Source organism: Mus caroli, chromosome X (genome assembly GCF_900094665.2).
Source record: "Mus caroli chromosome X, CAROLI_EIJ_v1.1, whole genome shotgun sequence".
NCBI lineage: Eukaryota > Metazoa > Chordata > Mammalia > Rodentia > Muridae > Mus > Mus caroli.
Window position 1 is genome coordinate 40,113,244 of NC_034589.1, and position 12,240 is coordinate 40,125,483.

The 12,240-nt window shown below is 39.9% G+C and overlaps 1 pseudogene; it reads right to left on the minus strand.

Moving 5' to 3' along the window:
* The window catches only part of LOC110287139, a 57,054-nt pseudogene extending 52,695 nt beyond the window's left edge, over positions 1-4,359 (minus strand).
* Positions 4,360-12,240: the final 7,881 nt, after the last annotated feature.

Sequence of the window (12,240 nt, forward strand, 5' to 3'; positions counted from 1 at the left end):
GAGAGAGAGAGAGAGAGAGAGAGAGAGAGAGAGAGAGAGAGAGAGAGAGAGATTCCCACTCTATTTGAAATAAACCATCAGGTACCCGTTTTCTTTCTGTTTGTTTGTTTGTTTATTCGCTTTACGTTCTGATTGCAGCCCCCTCCCCTCAGCCTCTACCTCATACAAATCCTCCCTCATCCCTCCCCTTCACCTCTAAGAACCACTCTGGCCCCTCAAGTCACTGAAGAATAAGCACATCTTCTCTAACTGAGGTTAGACAAGGCAGCCCAGTTAGGGAAACAGGATCCACAGGCAGGCAACAGAATCAAGTTAAGCCCCTGCTCTAATTACTGGGGGACCCACATGAAGACCAAGCTGTACATCTGCTACATATGTGCAGGGGGCTTAAATCCAACTCTTGTATGCTCCTGAGTTGATAGGACAGTCTATGGGAATCTTCAAGGGTCCAGGGTAGTTGACTGTTGGTCTTCCTTTGGGATCTTTATCCCTTCTAAATTCCTCAATTCTTCTCCCAATTCTTCCACAAGATTTCCCAAGCTTGGTATAGAGTTTGGCTATGGGTCTTTGCATCTGTTTCAGTCAGCTGCTGGGTGGAGCCTCTCACAAGACAGTTATGCTTAGGCTCCTGTCTGTGAATCCAGGTTGACAGACACAAACATAGCCTGAGGGTCCAAGGTAGTTGAAGGATGCAGACAGGCCTATAATATGTCCCTATTGACCCCCTGAGCACAGCTCAGCACCCTCCCCCCAAAAAAATTGTCAGGAGTTGCTAATACATTCACTTATGTCTGTCTCACACAGACATTATCTGGGCCAGCAGTAGCCAAAATAGCTGTCAATGGTGTCTTCACATGTTGTATCATTGTGTCAAGGCTTTGACCAACAAAAAGACATCAAAGTTTCACAGTGTGTCCCTGTGAATCCACAACCCATGCTGTCTCACTAGTAGTTGTTTCCTCCTTCCACAAGTAGACCTCCATGAAAACATGGCTGTCTGGTACATTCACCAAAGCTGAGTTCACAGTAGTCTTCTAGGAATTCAAGTAAGTAAGCCCCAAGAGCATACTGACATGTGGCACCATGTGTAGGCATGGCTGGGATCCACATTCATCAATTTCCAACTCACAGTTCACATCAGAACAGTCTTGAAGAGAGACACATGTGTCTTCCTATCTTACTGGGGCACACAGTCTCATTCACGAATCAGAAACACATTCATCTACTTCTAAGTCACAAAGACTTAGAACACCTTGGTATTCAGGCACACAGAAGCAGTAGTGGCCATTGATTCCATCCTGGCATACAGTACCATTATGACAAGGGCTGGAAGCACACTCATTGTGATCTCTCTCACAGAACCTTCCAGCATATCCAGCAGGGCAGACACAGACAGGGTGCTCAGGGTCTTTATGGAAGAGGTCTCCCTGTTGGCAGGTGTTCTCTCCACAGTAATTAGTGGAGGACTCACAAGCCAGCCCCTTTATTCCAGGAAGACAAGGACATCAGAAGCCCCTTTCTCCTGGGCGATTCACACAAGTGGCAATTCTTTGGCAGGGACCGGAGAAACAAGTGTCTTTTAGATTTTCACAGTCTTTGTCCAAACTATTGGCTATGTCTAAGCAACAATAGTTGTCTTCTGGAAAACCCTCAGACATAGAATTGTTTGGCAAGATTTTCAGAGACATGTGGTATTGTTTTTATTATAAAATGAGTCCTGGCACCTGAAGTCACTGCAGGATCAAGTACATCCTTTCACACTGAGGTCAGTCAAGACAGCCCAGTTAGGGAAGCAGGATCTACAGGCAGGCAACCCAGAGTCAGGGTAAGCCTGAGCTCCAGTTGTTGGGGGACCCACCTGCACATCTGCCACATATGTGGGCAGCATATCAGGCACTCTTAAGAATATAGAATATTTTTAAAGATAATTGTATTCTTTTTGGAAAACTTCATGTTTTAATATGCATGAGAACATCACTTATATCACCCCTACTTCTCCATCTCCCTCTTCAACTTCCCCCATGTCACACTTCATACATTTCATAATTAATGCACTAATGACAGAAAATGCAAGATTCCACCTGTTATTTAACCCATGATGCTCCATGGGTTAAATATGCTCTTTAGTAAACACTAAAATCCCAAAGAAGTAGACTCTAATGCCAGTGAAGGAATGGACTTGCCAGTGAGAACAAGCAAACAAAGAGCATGTGCTTCCTTCTTCCATGTTATGTATATGAGCTGTCAGCAGAAGGTATGGCTCCAAATAAAGACAGATAGTCCCACCTCAAACGATCTGGATTAAAATTGGATCATTCCTATTTCAAATGATTTAATTAAGAAAAAATACCCCTCACAGGTGTGTACCAGGCCACTTGTGCTCTAGTTAATTCCAGTAGTAATCATGTTGACAACCAAGAAGAGCTATCACAGTTCCACCCTTGTCAACTTGACATGCAATCATATCTCCTTAGGACATGCTTAATTTTCTAATGAAAACAAATAATCAGATGATAATTATGTCTAACACACTATAACTGTCTCATGTACAACCACAAACACATTAAAAATTTTAGAATATTTGGCAGTGGTCCTTGAGGGATAGTCTTTTATAATCTCAAAACTAGAATATAATAACTGCTGATAGTCTCTTAATTGATGTTACATTACATGATAAAGAAATCCCAGAAAGAAAACACAAATATCTGTACAAACACATTCTTAACAAAATATGGCAAGAAGCCCACATGTCAATTATAATCTTTGTTTCCTCTACTACACACTTTGCATTTGTTCCACCCTCAACAAGCATTTTAGAAGGTCTTGGATCTTTTCCTAGAACAGTGGCCCATATCTTCACTTCTGATGAGTCTGTGCCATTTGTCATTCTGCCTGGATTAGGCTGTTTTAGTTTCCCACTAACTTCATTCACAGGACATGGTAGCACCAAGAGATTCCTTAAAGGATCTCCTGCACTGCAGGCACCATCTTTCTTATCTCCTTTACGGAGAAGCTATCCAGTTCCCCCACGGTAATCTGAACCAATTACCCCTCCTAAAGATAATTGAAGCCCAAAGTGACCAGGGGAAAAATAAGCTTCAGGTTTGATGAAATGTTTGTTGTGACTCTTGGCAGGAGCACTCTGAACTCTGGAAACCAAAGTTCTAGGACAGCAGAGTTTAAGGTCACTGGGACAGGAAGCAAAACTTTTCATAGTTGGTCACTAAAGGTGATAGTGAATGAAAATATTCCCTTTTCTGTATTTTTATTCCTAGACCTGTGACTATAGGAGAAACCATACCATATATTGGACACTGATTCAACACATATACTGCATTCTTGAGAACTCTGCCCCAGCCCTTCAGGACGCTGCCATCTACTAGGCATTGTAACTCTGTCTTCAACAGGCCATCCCATCTTTCTAATAGGCAAGCTACTGCAGGATAATGAGGAACATGATAAGACTAGTTAGTGGATTCCATGATAGTGGGCCCACAAATATATTTCTCTGGCTGTGAAATGAGTTGTTTGGTCAGAAGTAATATTGTGTGGAATATCATGATGGCAGATAATACATTCTGTTGAGAGACCAAATATCTTAACTTTAGACTTCACTTTAGAGAACCCAACCTAAGTTTAAACTCAGGTAAACTAACAGGCCTAGCATTAGTTTCCAAGTTGCCCCTCCCCCAACAAAACCTGAGCCCAGGCCCAGTCTCTAGGCTAATCCCCAATAAGACCAGAGTTTCCAGGTTACACCCTCAAAAAGACCAGTGTCTCCAGGTTATTCCCCCAACAAACCTGCACCCCAGGTTACAAGCCCACCCCTGCCTAAAGATCACCAATGCAGAAGGGAACAGAAATTAAGCTTATGATATGACTCCCAACACCAGCCAATTATGTTAAAGGCCACAATAGCTTTCCAATTAGATGCTTGCACACTTACCCACTGCGTTCTGCTTACTGTAAAGCTTTATCCCATAGACATCCAGGGATCCCCCACCACCAAAACTGTTGTGCTTGATGGCAGTGCATTTGGGGAGCCCAAACTAGCTTGAATAGAATAAAAACCCTGCTGTGAGGGTTTGGGGGACCACTAACATTTCCCTAGCACTACACTGTAAGTACACAAATGGTGGCAGTTCATGTTCTAGAGCCCATATGTAAGCCCCATCTTTACCACCATGACCACTTTGTTCATGGTCCCATTGGTCAGTGACAGAGAGGGCTAGAGAAAGATTAACAAGGCACAGAATGGATGGATCAACCTATCTACCTGATTATTAAACCCCTCTTCAGCTGAGTCACCTTTTGATGAGATTTACATGGGACACAAATATCTTCACATCCTTTGTCCATATCTAGTCACATACTTTTTCCTCAAATGTCTTTCTTACCAATTTTTGAAACATGTTTTCTACAAGTCCCTGACCATGCTGCCAATTCATTTGTTATAGCCCACGAATCTCTGAAAAAATCATATACCTGACCATTTCTCCTTCCAAAAATAATGTGTACTGCCTGATGTTCTGCCTACTGTGAAGATTTCCCTTTGCTGGTGTCTTTCAGAGTTGTCCAAGAAAGGGGTTGTGAATTTCTGATTTCATTGGAAATTTGGTTATGTCATATGATGTTTTGCTGAAGCAGCACAGGTGAGAGGATGTTTTGCTCACCTTGAATCGAGTTGAAAATCTTCCTTAACTAGGAAAGGGGATAGCATTTGAAATGTAAATGAAGAAAATCTTCCCTTCTTGTGACTTTGTAGAGTGTAACTCACCAAAGAACTTCTCATGGCTTCTTGCTGCTTCTGTGGACTCAGACTGATTAGTGGAGCCTTGCAGTTTCTTCTGGATAGAACTGTCATTCCTGATTAATGAGAGGTGATTGCCAAGTGAACTGGACTGCTGCTGCTGCTGCGTGTTGGTGTTTTGCTAGTGGACTGGATTGCTGACAACTACGATTGGAACAGTCTCAAAGAACTATTTCCAAATAGGTCTACAAGCTCTGTTTCATATTAACCTTTCTTTCCCACTACCTCTGGTGGATGGTGGGCTAGAAGAGAGGTTGAACCATTTAAGGAGAGAGGCTATGGTGTTTAAGAATGCTTATTAAAGGGCTGGAGAGATGGCTCAGTGGTTAAGAGCACTGACTGCTCTTCCAAAGGTCCTGAGTTCAACTCCCAGCAACCATATGATGGCTCACAACCATTTGTAATAGGATCTGATGCCCTCTTCTGGTGTGTCTAGAAACAGCTACAGTGTACTCATATAAAGATAATAAATTTTAAAAAAAAACTAAAAAAAAAAAAGAATGCTTAGCCGGGCGTGGTGGCGCACGCCTTTAATCCCAGCACTTGGGAGGCAGAGGCAGGCGGATTTCTGAGTTCGAGGCCAGCCTGGTCTACAAAGTGAGTTCCAGGACAGCCAGGGCTATACAGAGAAACCCTGTCTCAAAAAACCAAAAAAAAAAAAAAGAATGCTTATTAAAGTAGGTTTTGAAAAATCTAAACGAACAGAGTTGTAATGCTATAGCTCTCTACTTCAGGTTAGTGCCTGCAGGAAGTGCAGGATAATCAGTAAACCTGACCACCCTAGTCTTCTCTTCCTCAGTCAGTCAATCATAGGGCACACCAAAGGTGTCTATAGGTGCATGCTCAGGAGTAGATGGAATTGTAGCAGGAGTAGCAACCATAAGCATTTGGACAACTTCTTCATATAACTTGCTTGTGTCTTCAGAATATGATTGGGACCAATCACATATATACCACTCCTATATGATAATAGATTGATGCTGTGCACGACCTAATTTATGGTTTGGTGGGTCAGATAAAACCCATTTCATGATGGCCAACTTAGGTCACAAGGTAACTTGGAGGCCCTTGGTCAAATGTTCAATTCCTACTAAGGTCCAAACAGGTGAAGAAATGCCATGCGAAGGAAGAATAGTTATCTGCATGTGATGGTAAAGGCAGGAATAGCCATCACAATGTTTGGTTTTCTTTTGTTTTTATGACCAATTAGTTTCATTATGGTTGCTTATAATGGTATAAATGGACCCCTTTATGTACTACACCATGGAAGACTTCTCTCCCACCCACAACAAAACAAACAAACAAAAAAGAATATATAAGCTATACATGAAGACAAGTCATTAAAAGACATAAAATCCATATTGAAATGTGGAGCTACAAATCTAAAGTGGCTAGGCTTTAAGCATCAGTAAGGCAAATGTGTTCTTCAGTGATAATTTACTTGTTGTTACTTATAAGGTATGTATTTTCATAAACTGGTCTCCAGTTATTGTATATGGAATTCTTACATGCTTGACACTGCTGTGCATTTTCAAGGAGGCCAAAAGCAGTGAATGATGGAGGATCCAGATTCCTCATACTCCTCCTTGATTATTCATATCTCCTAGAAAGTGGTTAATGAGACAAGGATAGAGCCACTGATCCACACAGAATATGTGCATTTAATGGAGTGATAATCTTGATCCTCATGGTGCTAGGAGCCAGACAGTGATCTCCTTCTTCATCCTGTAATTGATATCTGATCATAGAGTGGTGCCACCAGACACCACTGTGTTGACATAGAGGTGTTTTGTTTGGTTGACTGGTGTTTGTTTGTTTTTGCAAATATTGGCATCACACCATGATGAAATTAAAGGTAATTTCTTGGATGCTGCAGGATTTTATAGCCAGGAAGGAATGTTGGAGGAGACTCTCTGGACAGTGGATCTACTCATTATCAATAGTGATAATCTGGCCATCAGGCTGCTCATAACTCTTTCCCAAGAAGGAGAAAGACACATGATGATTATGTCTTGCTCAGTGTCTATGGTGATATACAGAAGTGTTTCCATGATGTCGTTATCAATTTCCCACTGGACTATGTAAGGAAACTATAGCCACGCTTGGTCGGGATTTTCATGACATAGTCTGTTAGACCCAAGCAAGCCTGGAGTCTATCACAAGTTTGTGGTAAGACTGGAAGCATCCAGATAGCACCTACTGAATGGCTAAGTACATGGCTGGGGTGTAGAATATCTAAACATGATCTGTGTCATGTTTTCCTGATTGGCTTTGAGATATAGTCTGTCTTTGGAGAGTAAAACCAGGGTGTCGGTTGGGGAGGGGGGGCGGTCATGAACCATATTATAAAAAGTTTGGTGCCAGTTCTTCTCTGTGTCATCCCAGTTGGTGATAATGTTGTAACCAATGGATTACTTCAGGTTCAGGATGCCTCTGTTATTCTAGGTCTCATTACCCACATAGTTCTTCTGTCCCATGCCCAATATCACACCCTGGCAGAAGGCATCCACTTATGGAGGGGAAGGAGGTCTTGTGAGCATCAGAACCTGCAAGTGTGTTTTTCACATGCTGGACCCATTGTTGTCCTAGTTGTTCATGGACAACTGAGTGGTGGGTTAGGAACAGCAACACAGAAGCTGAGGCCTGTGTTCATAATGTAGAAAAGGATTTGACAGCATCTTTGGTGATATTATATTTGTCCCACACAATGACTTTAAAAGTTTCCTAAGCTAACTTTCTAAACTTTACAAATTGAAACTATCATGTTTTAACAAAAATCAAATTACCTGTTTGCTTCTTTTGAAGAATAAAATGATTTAACAAGATTTGGACCATGTTCTCAAGTGGCAGAAGGAAGCTACTGTGGGTGGGAGATGATTCTCAGTCCCCATGGATTCTATATCATTTCTGAATCTTTCATACCCATACAGTTTCACTTATTTATATTACTGTTTAGAATCCTGAAGGAGTTTGTAATTCCTGTCTAAAGTATCAAACTTCATGCTACCTTATTGAACAAACAAAATGCATCCCATCTGTTCACTCATATACTTAACAAATCGTTTGGGGTTCCTCTTTTTTTTTTTCTGTCTCTCTTTTCAGAAAATAATACTATGTCTTAGTGAGACTGTTGCTTCCAGGCTGTGTAAAAGGACATGCTTGCCATTACCCCAGACTCCCTTCTTCATTCTCTATATGGTCAGTGCAGTCTTCTATTTGGTTATCAGCATTTGTTTGTAAAGAAGGACAGTGTGACCTCCCGGGCAGGAGGACCCTTTGAGTGAAGAAAGCCGTTAGCAAATCAATCCTAAAGTGATTTATTTCCAAGCAGTAGATAGCAAGGAGGCAGTGTATATTTATCATTTGGACAAGGCCTTAATAAAGATAAATTCAGAGTTTGAGTTCCTCTAAGAAAGTGGCTTTAACTTCCGACATATGCCAAAATGCACTTCACAGCTAATTAGGTGGTATTCACACATGCCTTGCAAGTGGGTTACAGCTAGGCACTGGGATAAGAATGTTTTCTACATTTAGATGTGCAATTGATGGTCTGAAAATCAAGGACCTTTGAAACTAAAAAGTAATGTCAAGAGGTAAACTCAAGGAGATCCTCAGAGCCAATAATTAATGTATGTTCATTAAAAAAATCTATGGCAAGACTTTGCTCAGCCACATTATAGAGGGCATATAAACAGAAGGCTAGTCTTACCTCCATGTAATTAATAAAACCATTGTTGCTGAACTACATTTTAATTGTATCTCCTGTCACACAGACATGGAAACAAAAATATAGAGTAAAGTATTAGGACTGACTCTTTAATCAAACATATTTCAGACACTTTCTTGAAAATCTGAACCTAAACCAGAGTAAGACAAGCAAGGTACATAGGGCTTGAAATATAGGGAGATTCTTACACATTGTCAGCAAGAGAGTTAGTACCTTATAAAATTGTGTTCCTTTGAGGTCTGCACAACTTTACCTTAGCCCCTGACCTATTAATAATGTTTCTGTTCTTGAACTATAATGTTCTAAAATCTAGCTGAAAGAGTATAAAGAACAAAAATATATGATACTTATAAGATCATGTGCAGTTGTGAACAATATTTATTAGAACATATGGTGATAATACCATAAATCCTTATATGCCATCACTATAAGGAAAGGCAGGGGCCTGTGTAAATTAATAACATGTCTGAATATCTATGTGATGCTGCCAAGAAGAGGGTCTACAGGTGAAGGCTAAAGTCCTATCTTGAAGTTCTATGGGTTGTACTAGTGCATTAGTTGATTGAACCTAAGAGCTAGTAGAAAACAAAACTGATTTCTTCAGCTGTTGCTGAAATCTGGATAACAAGATTCATTTGCTTGTGTATTACTTTTGTATCATTGTAACAAAATTCCCAACATAAACTACTTACTGAGTAGTAAGTAGTAAGTGGCTCACTACTTCATAGTTTGGTAAGAGGAGCAAAGGTATTGATGGTGGGGGTTTGTGAAAGAAATTGCTTGCATCATGGTAGCTGGAATTAGGACCAGGCTATAGCTTTCAAAGGTCCATTCCTAACAGCCTACCTCTGCCAGCTAGAGCCTGTCTCACAAAGATTCCATAGACTCCCCAAACAATATACAATCTGAGGAAGAAGAACTCAAGATATAAAACTGCAGGGGATATTTTATATTCATATCATGATAGTTTGTGAAATCTTTCTTTGTATGGAATTCAAAAGGGATCCTCAGCCTTCTCTTATTCCAATATAAATTCCAAGTTGAAAGTAATTAAAAAAAATAAAAGGAATTCCAGTTAGGAGTTTCCACATGCAGGTGTATTGTGGTCAGAGACATCCAGGTCCACTTAATTTTTCTCCATGTGACTACCATAGATTATAAAGTAAGTTCTATTTTAAACTGTACACATATCATCTCTTCCTCTAAGTTCCATATCCCTCAGCATGACTGCATATATTAGAACTGAGAAAAGAATGGGCTAAAACTATGCCAAGTTGAGAGCAATCATTTTCATTTGCTTTAATTGGTACCCAACTTGAGATTTTCCAAATGGAAGATCATTGGGTGTTTCCAGGTGAAAGAAAAAAGCAACCCCTTCAATAAAATTGATCAAATTGGCTCATGAAATGTTGTGGACACAAGAAAAATTCACTCTTGTTAAACAGAGAGGCTCTTGGAAAATGCATTCCAAACATAGGCATTAACATTTTCTTTGTAAGAGTCGCAGCACATAAGGAGGAAAGTCCTTGATAAAATGTTTCTAGTTGCTGAGTTTCACTTAGCTCAGCTCTCTGGCATTTTCTCTTAGTCTGCCTATACTTAGAGAGGGATTTTCAAACAAGTAATTATACTAAGCAGAGTCCTGAAACTAGCATAAGTCATGTTGCCCTTCTGAAGTTTATGCTCAACTCAGAATTAGATGAAGTCACTCATCAATTATTCAAGCAGTTATTAATTACCAGTAAGTGTTCAAGGCTTTATTCTTGGTGCTGGAGGGAGGCAGGGTGAAAGTGACAGATGCCAAAGAAATTTAGAGTCTGTTATGGGAACTGCCTAGTATGGAGGCTAAGATATGCACATGAATAGTAATATGGGGTACAAAAGGTTATACCTCATATGAGCGAAGCAAAAAAATAGTACATTCAAAGTATGTTCTGTTGATGAATACATGGGTATCACCTGGGAGCTTGTTAGAAATATAGATTCTCACCCCCTAGCCCTGACCAATTGATCCAGACTCTGTAGTCTTAAAAAGTTCCTTAGGTTAGTCTTACATTCATTACAATTTGAAAAGCCCCATAAGTGTAGTTAGTTCAGAGAAAGGAGAAATTCTTCCAGTTCACGGGGCATCAAAATCCTGAAGGAACATGAAGGAACCTGGGGTGGACTTTAAGAGTGTAGCACAAATTTTGAGAGAGCTATCAAAAAATTGTCCCCTGATTTTCCACTCATGTGTCTTGGCCATATTTCCCAGCCTTCCTTGCAGTTGTGTGAGAATGTGACTAACTTACACTGTGATATGAGCAGGGCAGCATGTTCTACTTCCAAAAGAATGGTTTTGTGTTACTCACTCTCCCTTCTTTCTAGAATTGGAGCCACAGAGTGAAGTGACACAAATCTGGCTGCTCAAATGATGACCATACCCTCGGGGATGGTGCAACAATAATATATCCATTTAACAACATATAAGGAGCCTAATGTCCTGAAAGGTCATGTAAAACAGGAACTAGTGTTCTGAGATATTCAAAATGAAACTATTACATGAGAGGGAAATTAACTTCTCAAATTGTAAGCCACTTAATTTCTCCTTGTTAAAAGTAGGCATGTTTATCTTAACAAATGTAGATATATGCAGTTCAAATACAGAGAGAAGGTTAAGGATAAAGCTGGTTGAGAGTGTAGCATAAGAAGTCCCAAAGGTACATAAACCTGTGTATGGAATGTTCAAGGTATCATAATAATGTATCTGGCTGATTCATACAGTATATGGATTTGTAATACCAAATCAAATTAGAAAAGTGAAGGAAAATATATCAGATTACAGTTAATGATAACAGGAAGCCATTACCAATATAAGAAGGGAATGATACAATGCTGGAGGAGCATATTCTGGGAAGTGGGTTTGGGAGCAAAGGGAAGAAAATTTCCTTACATTTTTACAGTAGACAAGCTGAATGATAGATAATTCGAATCTCAGAGAGCTGGTCATGGTGGTCCATGCCTGAAATCCTAGCACTGGAAAGACCAAAGGAAGAGTATTACTCTGAATAAATGTCAAGTCATACTGGGCTACTCAGTAAGGACCTGTCAAAAATAAAATAAAACAACAAAATCTTCATGCAGACATTGCAATGCAAGTGCAGAAATTCTCAATCTAGGTACCTGTTCCAAAAATCTAGTAAGGAATTTGTATGCTCAAAGTCAAAAATAATGATGGAGTTTTCAGAGCAGAGTAAAATTAGTCACCATATAGAACTATAGTAAAACATCTGCAGAGGTCTTTGAATGTAGATCTTGGAGAAAAGAAACAATATCAACATGAAAATAGTATTCTCATCAACAAAATCCACCATGTGAAATATGGAAATATATCTATCATTTTTAGCATTAAAATTTAGCTAGAAATTAAACTAAAATTGGATATTAAATCAAGTACAATCTTCTCAATGAGCAGCTGCATTGTCTTTGGCTGTCTACAATAAACACCTGACCTTTAGTGTTTTGACCCAGACTCTAGTATAACCCAAATGTAATATACTATCCACTGAAATTTCTTCTTCTTTATCTATTTTGACTTGATTTTCTCCTTTCTCTGTCTCCCTGTCTCTCTGCATCTCTGTCTCTCTCTCTGTCTCTCTCTGTCTCTCTCTGTCTCTGTCTCTGTCTCTGTCTCTCTCTCTCTCTCTCTCTCTCTCTCTCTCTC